Source organism: Labeo rohita, chromosome 22 (genome assembly GCF_022985175.1).
Source record: "Labeo rohita strain BAU-BD-2019 chromosome 22, IGBB_LRoh.1.0, whole genome shotgun sequence".
Taxonomy (NCBI): domain Eukaryota; kingdom Metazoa; phylum Chordata; class Actinopteri; order Cypriniformes; family Cyprinidae; genus Labeo; species Labeo rohita.
In genome coordinates, this window is record NC_066890.1 from 38,581,109 (window position 1) to 38,597,191 (window position 16,083).

At 37.9% G+C, this 16,083-nt stretch overlaps 1 protein-coding gene across 7 annotated transcripts in view; it reads right to left on the reverse strand.

The window, feature by feature from the left end:
- Positions 1-16,083, reverse strand: part of LOC127153924 (CD48 antigen) — a 95,788-nt gene that overhangs the window by 51,942 nt on the left and 27,763 nt on the right. The gene's annotated exons all lie outside the window — the stretch shown is intronic.

Genomic DNA, 16,083 nt, shown 5'->3' on the forward strand with positions numbered 1-16,083 from the left:
CCACAAATCTTTTTGCACTTTTTGCATCTTAACCTTTAAATACCTCTTCTGCACATTATTATGCACAGTTATTATGTAAACTACTTGTATAGTCTGTCTTAGGTTATGTGTATGTATAGTCAGTTATTTATAGTATATGTATAGTTACATGTATAGGTTTAAAAAATTGTTTCTACGTCTAGTGTATTTATGTTCATATTTATGTTTATTTATGTAGCGCCGTGGTCCTGCGAGACACGACATTTAGTGGAAGCGGAATAACAATAAAGCTTGACTTGACTTGACTTGATATTTACATTGACCTACTTTCCACGGGTTAAAATGTTTACTGGATCTAAATATCCAACAACCATCTAACGTTTTGCTAAAACTTGTTCTATAAGTAGATTCTATAAAGTTTTTCATAGTTTTATTTTCTTCGTTCTCCTGGATATAACTATTTTCCTCATATACAGTGGGTACGGAAAGTATTCAGACCCCCTTTAATTTTTCACTCTTTGTTAAATTGCAGCTGTAAGGATCCATCCACTGGCCCAAACGTGGAGTCCAGTTGTCTGGTTGATGGTTTAATGCATGTTCAGTCTTTTCACAGCGCTTCTGCAAAGTTCGCTTAATTTATCAGGATTTAGTTTCAATTTTAGTTTAGCTCCATGTTTAATCTGACTCCAAATTCATACGATCGTTAGAATTTAGGTGTTTATTTAGGCTGATCACAAATATCAGTTATGTATTAATTTAGATATCTGATCATTTCGGACTCGCTATACTATCAATTATTCGTTCATTGGGGACCCGATGCCGCTTAGAGTCTGGCGGCGACCGATTACGCCGATCTCACGATCACAAAAACGCCAGTCTGATGCTGAGTCAGAGGTATGTAGGTGACTAATACCCTTTTTGACAGCCGCCTACTGCTTGCCTTCACAAAAAGTGTAGTTTACTTTAGTCTCTTCCCGTACAACTTGCTAACATCAGTGATAGACAGAAATCAGGAGGTCTCAGATGATGTGCCTACTGCTCCATTCAATCCTGAGCCTGCAGTTTGCTCTATCCTGGTTGTAATTTGCGGTAGCACCAGCGTCCTCACAATCTACTAGAAATAATAATTTCAGAAGAGTCTAAAATGAATCAAATATAATGTTTTATTTGTCAGGTAAAAACGTATCACGCCAATTCCACAATTAAACAATGAAAATCCAATTCAGAATTAAATTCAGTTCCAATTCAAATAAATACATAACATCAATTACTCAAAGATAAATCTAAGAGTGGGAGATGCATACCTGACCGCATAGAGATACACAGCAGCATGTGAGAGATTTGGAGGCAAAGCTCCAGAGACTCTCACACACAGTGTGGGGTTCTTCTGAATACAGAATCCGCCCGTAGTGTTTTGTTACTTTGCTTATATACCCAGACCAAAACAAACAAATCTTCCAATCAGTTGTAAAAACATAAAGACCTTTTGGTTTGCCAGGAGATCTTATGACCCAGGGTCACACCTGGCTGGAGATTCTCACCCGACCCTAAGGGGAAAATACACCCCTCAGCAGCGAAACACAATTCTACAACAGTGTTCAGTCTTCCTCATAATATAAGTGACTGCTGTGAAATTGAAACCATTTTACCAATCGCACAGAGACCTTTAGAACGATACCAAACATGAATGGGAAAATTCAACATATTCACAAGATGTAACACATGTAGTATTTGGACATTCTTAGTGACATTTAGTTTAATCTTTTGGGGGAAAGGAGTGAGATGCAGGGAGGGGAGAGGAGAGGGAGGAAGGGGGTTGTAAATGAGCAGTAGGGGTGGTGTTGTTTGCCCTGTTTGAAGATCTCTTCTCCAGATTAGTTTTATTGTTTTGTTGCATGGGATCTGTTTTTGACAGAGTTCCTGGACTTTAAATTCATGAGGAAATAATTTCACATCTTACACAGCCATTTGCTAAAATCATTTAAGTTCATTTTTTTTTCCTCATTAATGTACACACAGCACCCCATATTGACAGAAAAACACAGAATTGTTGACATTTTTGCAGATTTATTAAAAAAGAAAAACTGAAATATCACATGGTCCTAAGTATTCAGACCCTTTGCTGTGACACTCATATATTTAACTCAGGTGCTGTCCATTTCTTCTGATCATCCTTGAGATGGTTCTGCACCTTCATTTGAGTCCAGCTGTGTTTGATTATACTGATTGGACTTGATTAGGAAAGCCACACACCTGTCTATATAAGACCTTACAGCTCACAGTGCATGTCAGAGCAAATGAGAATCATGAGGTCAAAGGAACGGCCTGAAGAGCTCAGAGACAGAATTATGGCAAGGCACAGATCTGGCCAAGGTTACAAAAAAAACAATTCTGCTGCACTTAAGATTCCTAGGAGCACAGTGGCCTCCATAATCCTTAAATGGAAGACGTTTGGGACAACCAGAACCCTTCCTAGAGCTGGCCGTCCGGCAAAACTGAGCTATCGGGGGAGAAGACTGCTGAAAACCCATCTCTTTCGACACTACTTGACTTAAAAAAAAAATAATAATCTTTTTCTACTCTTTTCCCTTTCTAGCTTGTACTTATTTGAACAATGCCTGTTATATGGTAATTTGAGCACTTTGTAGGTTGTTTTGCCTCTTTAGGACAAATCGCTTGATGTATTCAGACCCTTTGCTCAGTATTTAGTAGAAGCACCCTTTTGATCTAATACAGCCATGAGTCTTTTTGGGAAAGATGCAACAAGTTTTTCACACCTGGATTTGGGGATCCTCTGCCATTCCTCCTTGCAGATGCTCTCCAGTTCGGTCAGGTTGGATGGTAAACGTTGGTGGACAGCCATTTTTAGGTCTCTCCAGAGATGCTCAACTGGGTTTAAGTCATGGCTCTGGCTGGGCCATTCAAGAACAGTCACGGAGTTGTTGTGAAGCCACTCCTTCGTTATTTTAGCTGTGTGCTTAGGGTCATTGTCTTGTTGGAAGGTAAACCTTCGGCCCAGTCTGAGGTCCTGAGCACTCTGGAGAAGGTTTTTCGTCCAGGATATCCCTGTACTTGGCCGCATTCATCTTTCCCTCGATTGCAACCAGTCGTCCTGTCCTGCAGCTGAAAAACACCCCCACAGCATGATGCTGCCACCACCATGCTTCACTGTTGGGACTGTATTGGACAGGTGATGAGCAGTGCCTGGTTTTCTCCACACATACCGCTTAGAATTCAGGCCAAAAGTTCTATCTTGGTCTCATCAGACCAGAGAATCTTATTTCTCACCATCTTGGAGTCCTTCAGGTGTTTTTTAGCAAACTCCATGCAGGCTTTCATGTGTCTTGCACTGAGGAGAGGCTTCCGTCGGGCCACTCTGCCATAAAGCCCTGACTGGTGGAGGGCTGCAGTGATGGTTGACTTTCTACAACTTTCTCCCATCTCGCGACTGCATCTCTGGAGCTCAGCCACAGTGATCTTTGGGTTCTTCTTTACCTCTCTCACCAAGGCTCTTACATTTACATTTATTCATTTAGCAGACGCTTTTATCCAAAGCGACTTACAGGTGGGGAATACATCAAGCAATTTGTCCTAAAGAGGCAAAACAACCTACAAAGTGCTCAAATTACCATATAACAGGCATTGTTCAAATAAGTACAAGCTAGAAAGGGAAAAGAGTAGAAAAATTTTTTTTTTTTTTTTTTTTTTTTTTAAGTCAAGTAGTGTCGAAAGAGATGGGTTTTCAGCAGTCTTCTCCCCCGATAGCTCAGTTTGGCCGGACGGCCAGCTCTAGGAAGGGTTCTGGTTGTCCCAAACGTCTTTCATTTAAGGATTATGGAGGCCACTGTGCTCCTAGGAATCTTAAGTGCAGCAGAATTGTTTTTTTTGTAACCTTGGCCAGATCTGTGCCTTGCCACAATTCTGTCTCTGAGCTCTTCAGGGAGTTCCTTTGACCTCATGATTCTCATTTGCTCTGACATGCACTGTGAGCTGTAAGGTCTTATATAGACAGGTGTGTGGCTTTCCTAATCAAGTCCAATCAGTATAATCAAACACAGCTGGACTCAAATGAAGGTGCAGAACCATCTCAAGGATGATCAGAAGAAATGGACAGCACCTGAGTTAAATATATGAGTGTCACAGCAAAGGGTCTGAATACTTAGGATCATGTGATATTTCAGTTTTTCTTTTTTAATAAATCTGCAAAAATGTCAACAATTCTGTGTTTTTCTGTCAATATGGGGTGCTGTGGGTACATTAATGAGGGGAAAAAATGAACTTAAATGATTTTAGCAAATGGCTGCAATATAACAAAGAGTGAAAAATTTAAGGGGGTCTAAATACTTTCCGTACCCACTGTACATTTACTTCCTTATTATACCAATGTTTTATCTTCACTGTATTCTTTACTTTAACTCTGGGTTGTCTAACCATATAGTATATTACATTGTCTGTCCCGCTAGTATTTAACCACTTCCAAAACCCTACTGTGTTATTTTCAGTCTCAGCTTTTCTTTCCTTTTTGGTTCCCCAGATGGTTAAATCATTTCCTGATACGTTTTCTTTTTCTATCTTTAATTCAGCTAGAATTATTTGTCCAGCTAATATTTCCTATTCTAATTGGTAACAAACAAATTAGAACTAATAAGATTATTCCCAATCCTATTAAACACCATAAAATTATACTCATCCATTTGCAGCATTGTTTCTGCTTCCTCAGCCATCCGATAGTCTTTTTGGCCTCTTCCAATTCTCCGGTAAGGCTCTCCATGGATGGCGTTCTCTTCATTTTCCTGTAATCAGAGGTTAGTTCTTAGGCTCAACTACGAGCCTTTTACTTCTCCTCAGGATGCCCCGCTTTGTAACTTTGACCTCGGGCTGGTATTCATGCAATAGCACATCTATGCCTGCAATCCAGTCATAATCTGGATGTGCACACTTCAACACATTTATCTTAAAATGCATCAAAATCTTATACTTCTGTTTTGGTTCCTCAATTGTCTGCTCATTACCATAAGGAATTCCAAATACATACTTTTTCCCCCTTGGACACCACTCTTTGTGCTCTTTTATGGCTGATGCGGGTGCTACTATGAGTTCTACAAACCTCTCTTTTCTGACTGACTTCCTCTTTTCCTTAGTCACACTAGACCTTGGCTGGTTTCCCCTATAGTCTTTCTCATATGTGGGTGTCTCTATCCAACCGCTTTCCTGAGCTATTTCTATAGCTAGGGAACACCAGCTTCTCATTTGCCATTGCTCGTTTCGTTGCACCTAAACCCATGCAATTTTTCCTCTAGACCCTTGTTTCAGATCTACCTCAGGAAAACATTTTAGGATGGCCTCATACCATAAAGTGAGGTTCCATCTTCTGGACTCACAGTCCGTCAAACTAAGGTCATTATTCCTTTCTTGTATTCTTATGTCTTTGACGTACTCTTCCCTCTCTCGGAGAGCACGCTCTTTTGCCTCTTTACGTTCACATGAGTAAAGGGGTACTCTTGCATCCAAGAATTGCTGTTTCTCATGTTCCCTCATATGGGGTTCCATTTGTGCCAAAAAAGAGGCGACTGCTTTGTGCTTTGTACTACACATTTGTCTTTGTCTACAGTTATTGCCGTCTTAATCTGTAATGCTTACTGTCGTCCTGTTCTGTCATCCTAACTGTCGTCTTGTTCTGTCGTTTTATTCTGTCATCCTTACTGTCGTCCTGTTCTGTCATTCTAACTGTCGTCCTGTTCTGTCATCCTAACTGTCGTCCTGTTCACCGCAGAACACCAGCCGCCATCTGGATTTTCTGTACGTCTATTAGTGGAATTACGGTACGGAGACAAGAAGCGGCCAAAAAGCTGATGAACATCTATATTTCAGTGGTTAAAATTTAAATGTGCTAGAAAACAGGGGAACAGTATTTACAAAACGTATATATGTATTGTTCATTATAGAAGATACAGTTATATTACTTTCGAATATATTATACTGTAAAGTTTTCTGAAAAATAAAGTTTGTTAAAATACATTCTAACACTGAATGTTTGCTCCTTTTTTCTACATGCATTATTAAAATTTCTTATTAAAAGTTACCATGAACATTTCAATAAATTCTTTTTCTCAACAACCATGTCTCTATCTGTGTTTATGATGTAATGTATTCTAAAGTAATATAATTGTATCTTCTATAATGAACAATATATATATATACGTTTTGTAAATACTTTTCCCCTGTTTTCTAGCACATTTAAATTTTAACCGCTGAAATATAGATGTTTGTCAGCTTTTTAGCCGCTTCTTTTCTCCGTACCGTAATTATAATAGACGTGCAGCAAATCCAGATGGCGGCTGGTGTTCCGCGGTGAACAGGACGACAGTTAGGATGACAGAATAAGACGACAGTAAGGATGACAGATTAAGACGACAGAACAGGACGACAGTAAGCATGACAGAATAAGACGACAGAACAGAACGACAGTAAGGATGACAGAATAAGACGACAGAACAGGACGACAGAACAAGACGACAGTTAGGATGACAGAACAGGACGACAGTAAGCATGACAGAATAAGACGACAGAACAGGACGACAGTAAGGATGACAGATTAAGACGACAGAACAGGACGACAGAACAAGACGACAGTTAGGATGACAGAATAAGACGACAGTAAGGATGACAGATTAAGACGACAGAACAGGACGACAGTAAGCATGACAGAATAAGACGACAGAACAGAACGACAGTAAGGATGACAGATTAAGACGACAGAACAGGACGACAGTAAGCATGACAGAATAAGACGACAGAACAGGACGACAGAACAAGACGACAGTTAGGATGACAGAACAGAACGACAGTAAGGATGACAGATTAAGACGACAGAACAGAACGACAGTAAGGATGACAGATTAAGACGACAGAACAGGACGACAGTAAGCATGACAGAATAAGACGACAGAACAGGACGACAGAACAAGACGACAGTTAGGATGACAGAACAGAACGACAGTAAGGATGACAGATTAAGACGACAGAACAGAACGACAGTAAGGATGACAGATTAAGACGACAGAACAGGACGACAGAACAAGACGACAGTTAGGATGACAGAACAGGACGACAGTAAGCATGACAGAACAGGATGACAGTAAGCATGACAGATTAAGACGACAGAACAGGACGACAGTTAGGATGACAGAACAGGACGACAGTAAGAATGACAGATTAAGACGACAGAACAAGACGACAGTTAGGATGACAGAACAGGACGACAGTAAGCATGACAGAATAAGACGACAGAACAGGACGACAGAACAAGACGACAGTTAGATGATGACAGAACAGAACGACAGTAAGGATGACAGATTAAGACGACAGAACAGAACGACAGTAAGGATGACAGATTAAGACGACAGAACAGAACGACAGTAAGGATGACAGATTAAGACGACAGAACAGGACGACAGTAAGCATGACAGAATAAGACGACAGAACAGAACGACAGTAAGGATGACAGATTAAGACGACAGAACAGGACGACAGTAAGCATGACAGAATAAGACGACAGAACAGGACGACAGAACAAGACGACAGTTAGGATGACAGAACAGAACGACAGTAAGGATGACAGATTAAGACGACAGAACAGGACGACAGTAAGCATGACAGAATAAGACGACAGAACAGAACGACAGTAAGGATGACAGATTAAGACGACAGAACAGAACGACAGTAAGGATGACAGATTAAGACGACAGAACAGGACGACAGAACAAGACGACAGTTAGGATGACAGAACAGGACGACAGTAAGCATGACAGAATAAGACGACAGAACAGGACGACAGTAAGCATGACAGATTAAGACGACAGAACAGGACGACAGTTAGGATGACAGAACAGGACGACAGTAAGAATGACAGATTAAGACGACAGAACAAGACGACAGTTAGGATGACAGAACAGGACGACAGTAAGCATGACAGAATAAGACGACAGAACAGGACGACAGAACAAGACGACAGTTAGGATGACAGAACAGAACGACAGTAAGGATGACAGATTAAGACGACAGAACAGAACGACAGTAAGGATGACAGATTAAGACGACAGAACAGGACGACAGAACAAGACGACAGTTAGGATGACAGAACAGGACGACAGTAAGCATGACAGAATAAGACGACAGAACAGGACGACAGTAAGCATGACAGAACAGGATGACAGTAAGCATGACAGATTAAGACGACAGAACAGGACGACAGTTAGGATGACAGAACAGGACGACAGTAAGAATGACAGATTAAGACGACAGAACAAGACGACAGTTAGGATGACAGAACAGGATGACAGGACAAAATGACAGTTAGGACAACAGTAAAAAAACAGAGAAAAAGACGACAGGACGACAGATTAAGACGACGTCAACAGACAACATGCACGTCAACATATACTGATTTACCTGAATAATTAGGCAATAACTGTAGACAAAGACAAATGTGTAGTACAAAGCACAAAGCAGTCGCCTCTTTTTTGGCACAAATGGAACCCCATATGCGATTGGTAAAATGGTCTCAATTTCACAGCAATCACTTATATTATGAGGAAGACTGAACACTGTTGTAGAATTGTGTTTTGCTGCTGAGGGGTGTGTTTTCCCCTTATGGTCGGGTGAGAATCTCCAGCCAGGTGTGACCCTGGGTCATAAGATCTCCTGGCAAACCAAAAGGTCTTTATGTTTTTACAACTGATTGGAAGATTTGTTTGTTTTGGTCTGGGTATATAAGCGAAGTGACAAAACACTACGGGGAAATTCTGTATTCAGAAGAACCCCACACTGTGTGTGAGAGTCTCTGGAGCTTTGCCTCCAAATCTCTCACATGCTGCTGTGTATCTCTATGCGGTCAGGTATGCATCTCTCACTCTTAGATTTATCTTTGAGTAATTGATGTTATGTATTTATTTTAATTGGAACTGAATTTAATTCTGAATTGGATTTTCATTGTTTAATTGTGGAATTGGCGTGATACATTTTTACCTGACAAATAAAATGTTATTATCTGATTCATTTTAGACTCGTCTGATATCCTTATTTCTAGTAGATTGTGAGGACGCTGGTGCTACCGTGAATTACGACCAGGATAGAGCAAACTGCAGGCTCAGGATTGAATGGAGCAGTAGGCACATCATCTGAGACCTTCTGATTTCTGTCTATCACTGATGTTAGCAAGTTGTACCGGCAAAGACTAAAGTAAACTACACTTTTTGTGAAGGCAAGCACTAGGCGGCTGTCAAAAAGAGTATTAGTCACCTACATACCTCTGACTCAGCGTCAGACTGGCTTTTTCGTGATCGCGAGATCTGCGTACTCCACGGGCGCAAGACTCGGAAGAGGCATCGGGTCCCCAATGAACGAATAACTGAAAGTATAGTGAGTCCGAAATAATCAGATATTTAAATTAATACTTAATTGATATTTGCGATCAGCCTGAATTAAACACCTAAATTCTAACGATCACATGAAATTGGAGTCAGATTAAACATGGAGCTAGATTAAAAGTGAAACCAAATCCTGATAAATTAAGCGAACTTTGCAGAAGCGCTGTGAAAAGACCGAACATGCATTAAACCATCAACCAGACAACTGGACTCCGCGTTTGGGCCAGTGGATGGATCCTTACAAATCCGACACAACCGTGACAAAAGGTCCAACCGAAACAATAATTAGACAAGATTTCCCCTCGTTTTATTTTCGTTTTCACCAGTTTTTTCTTTTCCCTTTTGCCATATGAATATTGCCTCAATCAATGTTGTTCCAAGGAGGGGTAACACCATTCTGGGAGGAATTACCATCTTCATCTTCCAGAATGGCAGGGACCTGGAGGACTACGTGGAGGAGTTTGTCAACACCTGCCATTGTGCCAGTTGCGATGACGTCTGCCTGATGGAGGCCTTTGTTATAGGCTATTACTTTTATTTAGTGTTTTTCCCCAAAAAGTGGCAACAGTGCATAATAATTGCTGCACAATAGTCTATTTCATGTTTGATAACTTATGTTTAGCTGTTACATTGGTGTGAAAGTGAAGTACAGCACATTAAAGTGCAGTTTATTAGACAAGGCCCTTCTTTTGCTTGGATGCTACAAAAGGTATGGAAGCCCTAAATATTTATATTATGTATTTATATTAGATATTAATTAGACATTCGATCTTCAACATTAAATGACGTGGAGAACAAAGTTGGGAGTTTCATGAATTTATAATGTTTGGGACGCTAATCAGCCATTTTAACTGAAAGTTGAAGGCTGTGATATTAATATTGTTGTGGCAAACTGTTGGTTGCTCTTGCTCCGCCCCTTCTAACTAGAGTGCACTAGCCAGAGTGCACTAGAATTCACCAGTGAGAGAGCACCAGGTGAAGTCAATATATTAATTAGCAGGGTAGCGCAGACTCAATGCAGAGCAGCAATGGCTTCTTGAACAAACTGATTCCTTTTGTGCAGAGTTAAGCAATTCACTACAACAAAATGAAGCAGCAGCCGGTGAGCTTTAATATGTATGTTTTTATATATTTTTGTACTTGGGTTGTTTTGTTGAATTGTGTTATATTTGAATATTATAGGGTTTTGTATTGGTTTGTAGTTTGGTTTGTAAACTAGGTTTGGTTTCTATATAGAAACTATTTTCAGAGTAAAAATTATAAATATAAATGTTTAAAATCATTGATCATTAAAATTACTCATTAACAGCAGTGCATTTTATAAATAAATGGATTTAAATGTTTAATTATCTGCTGTTCATTTATATGATATCCTTCATGCTAATTTAAAAAGAACACATTGTATATAAGCTCTGCTTTGTATTTTGATTGTATTTATTTGTGTTCTTACAGTGGTGTTTGTATTTGTATTTAAAGGTTTTCACCTGCTTGACCTAATATCTGATTGATCATTGTATCAGAGTATTTTGAAATTAAAGAAGACAAAATGGTCAATGAGTGGAGAGATGAATTCTTCACAAACTTTGTAATCCACTTGACAAATATTGTCCACAGGATAAGTAATCTTTTAAGCCCTTTTAAGGTTTTAATCCCTATGAATTAAAACAAACGCGTTAATCTACTTCATTTGCATAACTATGGTGCGTTGACAGTACAGTTTTATATAAGTAGTGTACGCTGAAATCTTTGAAATGTACGTTTATCATTACATTTGTAACTTTTATAGACCTCAGTAAGACAAAACATCTTGACAGAATTAATTACAACCCCAAATCAGAAAGAAGTTTAAGACGCAACAACATTTTGTAAAATGCAATAAAATCAAGATCTTATAAAATCTTAAAGGGGTCATCGGATGCAAAGTTTACTTTTACATGTTGTTTGAACATAAATGTGTGTTGGCAGTGTGTGTACACAACCACCCTATAATGATCAAAATCTTTTATGTAAGTTTTTATTTAATCTGTAAAAAATGTCTGAAATCATGTCCGAATTCATCTAAAGATCCAGCTCTTTCAAGTACAATGCTGTATTCTGACCAAACGTGACACAGTCATTTTGCTATTTGATGATTTTTGTATAATATTAGTTATGTTACTCCACTACTTAAATGCCTATCTTCGAATTCAATAAAATTTTTTATAGATGTATTGATTTTTATTTTATATATGTGTATATATACATTTATAATCATAAAATATTTTAATAATATACTATTTTTATATTTTATATATGAACTAAATTTGTTACTCATTTTATCAGCAACTTTTATTGTCCAGTTTTGTTCTGTGCAGATGTTTATACTTTTAGATTGGACTCATAGATTTATTGGAAGACATAACGAAATCTGATTGATTTTGGGGCTTTTTCTTGACAGAGATGCCTAATAGCCTAAATTCTATTTCGCCCACACATCAACACATCTACATCAACACTCATTACCTTTATCACAGTCCATTAACACTTCATGATCCAAAAGTTGATGCGCGCTCTTAATTCCGGTGTCTGTGGCGTCACTCAATTCGAAAATCAAATGAATTTCAATTCGAATGAAATCAGTTGAATCAGAGTTTATTTGTATAGCGCTTTTTGCGATGCAAATCGTTGCAAAGCAGCTTTACAGAAAATTAAAGGTTCTACAATACATTTATTAGTAGCTTATCAGTGGTGACTATTTGATGTCCAAATGGCAGAAATGTACAGTAAAATCAGTTAATGACATGTAATCAAACAGATGGTGAACACTATTTACAGCAATGATTATATGTTGTAATCAAGTGTATAACAAAATACGGTGTTTACATCATCTCTTCTCAAATGTTCAGTCATCTTTGTAAAGGCTGGATCCATTAAATCAGAACAGTTTACTCCGCACAGCTGTTACAAACTATACTGCCTTCACAAGTTTTACACAACCAGAAAAACTGTAACTTGAATAAAGGTAAGCAGCTTGACTTACCTGCATTTTTTTTTTGTTTCATATGTGTTCTGTAGGCTTTTTGTTTTTATCGTTGTGAACAGGAGCATTATCGCCACCTACTGTACATATTTCGTCTTGCAAACTGTACATAGTTACACAGCAGTCTAACAGCACTGGTCAAAATTATTGAGATGACCAATCAAAAAGTAGGCAGGTTTTACTGTTCACATGAATTCAGATGCATTAAGTGTGAAAAAGTGCATAGTAAGATATAAGCTATGCTAAACATCTAACATTTAACAGCATCTTTAAAATTGAAATGATGAAAAAATATTATAATTAGACCGCTGGTGTTATTCCAAACGCAGCCAAAATGAATATACTGCTCATAAACAATTTATTAATATTTTTATTAATATTTTATTAATACAATAAATAAATATTTGCCAGCATATGTATAAATTTACATAACTATTATAATGTAAAGATGTAAAAATGGTATTATGATATGAGTTCCCCTCAAAAAGGGACTGTATAAATTTTTTTCTTCTGCTGAATATGAAAGAAGTTATTTTGAAGAATATGGTAAGTTTGATCCCCATTGACTTCCACAGTATTTTTTTTTTCCATATTATGAAAGTCAATGGGGTCAGTGTTTGGTTACTGACATTCTTCGCTTTCGAAGTAGTTACTATTGACTATTTTTCATAGTGTAATTTTATCTTACTAAGTATTGCACTAAATAGAAACATTGGTATTTTACTGCCATATACAGTGGCAAAAAGATTCAGCTATTGTAGGATATAACTAATAATAATAATACAGTAAACAAAGGGACATAACTGACTGATTATACTGACTTATATTATACTCAATAGATACTCAAAAGATTATACTCAACTTAAACAGACTCTACCACCACTGATGTACCTGCACATGTATAACATGTCCACTGATGTCCACTGATGTCCAGATGTGTGGTCTGGTTGCTGATGGGATTATTGATCACACAGCTGTAGGTGTTTTCATCTTGATATCCCACTTCCAGAGGTAGAGAGAGACTGATGCTGAGATTAGACACACTGATGGTGGACAATAAACTGTTTCCTTTGTACCAGGAAAGACTCACTTGACTCCCATTCAACACTGAGCATGCGAAAGGACAACTTCGGTTTGATGACAGTGGAGTTGATGAAGAACAGGAATCACTAGTAATACTGGGAATGGGTAGCAGTTCTGTAAAAAAAAAAAAAAAGAAAAAAAAGAAAAGGCAAGAAAAATAAAAAATGGGATGGATGCTGAGGATATGATTGCTTTTTCACTGAAATAAGCCACGCCAATATGGGATGACCCAGCTAATACAGAACATGGCAACCCTAGCTATGGGTGCAGTACATAACACAAGAAAAAAAAAATCCACTCACCTTCAAGTTGTTACAAAACCTGTATGAGTTTATTCTGTTTGTAGTATTATATATTTTTAGTGATTTTTATGGGTTATTGCAGAAAAGGAAAGCAGTGGAAGGAGAGAGGGGAGCAGGATCGGCAAAGGACTTCGAGACAGGAATCGAACTCGGGTCACCGTGGGCGCAGCTGCACTGTACGTAGATGCACTAACCTCGAGGCTATTGGCACTGACGAGTTTTTTTTTTTTTTTTTCTGTTTAACACAGAAAAAGATTTGTTTGTTGGCAACCAAACTGTTGTTGATCCCCATTACTTCCACAGTATGAAAGTAAAAATACTATGGAAGTCGATGGCTACCAGCAACTGCTTGGTTCTTCAAAACATGTACTTTTGTATTGAGAATAAGAAATACAGGTTTTGAACAATTTGAGGGTAAATGCTTTTACAATTTTAATTTTGGGGTGAAACATAAGACTGAGTTTCTAACTGTACTTCCAAGTGCCTGAAAATGTCTCACAAATCTTATTAATCTAGAATATCATGTAAATTTGTAGATTTCTCCATTATGGCATCTCTCACATCCCCCAGTGAAAAAAAAGACATTAAATGTGTTCAGTTCCCGGTAAATAAAATTTATTAGCATACTCACCATAGACAGTAACGTTCAATCTCTTTGTTGTTATTTGGTGACTGATGATGATCTTAAGCAGATAAAGTCCAGACTGTACAATACTGATGTTTGTGATGGTAAGAGATCCAGTTTGGCTGTCCACAAGGAGTTTGCCTCTGAATTTCCCATCAACATCACAGAAAAGAGTGTTCTGAAACATATTCTTCAAATGGTAGTCGCAACTCCCGTACTCCACAATGCGATTTGCCGTTTAAATGCCTGAAACGATCCAACTGCCCGCAATAAAACTCCAGTCAGTTTGGTGTGGGAAGACGTCACTTTCAAAAGACACTCCCCATACACCTGCCCTGTTCAACGAGCAATTTATGGTCAATGACCAGAGTTTAAGAAACCAGAGAAACTACACTGTCTGTTGACATGTCAGCAAAGCGAAAGTAAAGATCATAGAGTATTTTACAAACAGCCGACAAAGCTAAGTCTAGCTAAAAAATAAAATAAAAATTGTGATTGTACATTACGATATGTGTAAATACTATTTAAAAATGGAAATAAAATTTCAAACAGTTTGCAGATGGACTTTAATTTTGCTCATTATTCATCCATGATAGGGAATTGTCAGCGCTAGTATCAGAGGCAGTTAAAGTAAACAGTGTATACTATAAACAGTGATTTATAACCTGTCCTACATCACGTATCTAATATCAGCTGATGTGTGATGTGGAGGCATGAAAAAGAGGCTTTGTAGTGTAAACTGAACCTTAAGCTAAAATCAGCCACAACATTAAAGACATCTGCCTTATTTCCCAGAATGTTGTTAGAGGACAAAAATGTCTGTGTCAAAAACTGTCATAAAAATTTGAAGCTTTAGAGCACAGACTTGAGTTTTGTCTCATTTCTTTCTTTCTTTTTTTGAAGTCAAAAAAAGAAATGAGACAAAACTCAAGTCTGTGCTCTAAAGCTTCAAATTTTTATGACAGTTTTTGACACAGATATTTTTGTCCCTTAATAACTTGTGACTTTAAAATTATGCACGGGGGTTAAATTAGTGCAGTCAATATGTCTGTGGATTACATACACATTTCAAAAAAGGGAAACCTGGATCCCAATGTTGAAGGATTTGATGATTTTAGAATACAATGTAACATTTATTCCCACCGTGTTATTTCTATTGGTGCAATATAATCTTGTGTGTAATCATTTCTGCTTATTTCTAATTTCTCATAGCATATCATATGTAATTTGAAATCCATTTTACAACAATACACCTACTGAAATCATGCTACTCCACTGTACAGGTTCACAAGCACATTACATTCATGCTGGTGATTTCTGCCTATGGAAAGTGTTTGCTAAGAAGACACAAAGAACAAAGATTTCTAGTTAAAAATAGCTGTGCAGCTTATTTGTGTGGAAATCATGATGTATTTGCACAAAAAAACTGTAAAAGATTTTTAACATAACAATGTAACAGTAATGATTTTTTATTTTTTTGGAATGGAGTGGACAATGGCCTGTTGAAAATTGTGAAATTTGACATATGCACACTCAGATCTAAGTCGCATATTCCAAACTGTTTTCCTGTAATGCAGCAATCAAAGTTTGTTGTGATTTTAGTTTAGTTTATGCTCTCATATTCCCACAGCAGTGAAGTAAATCATG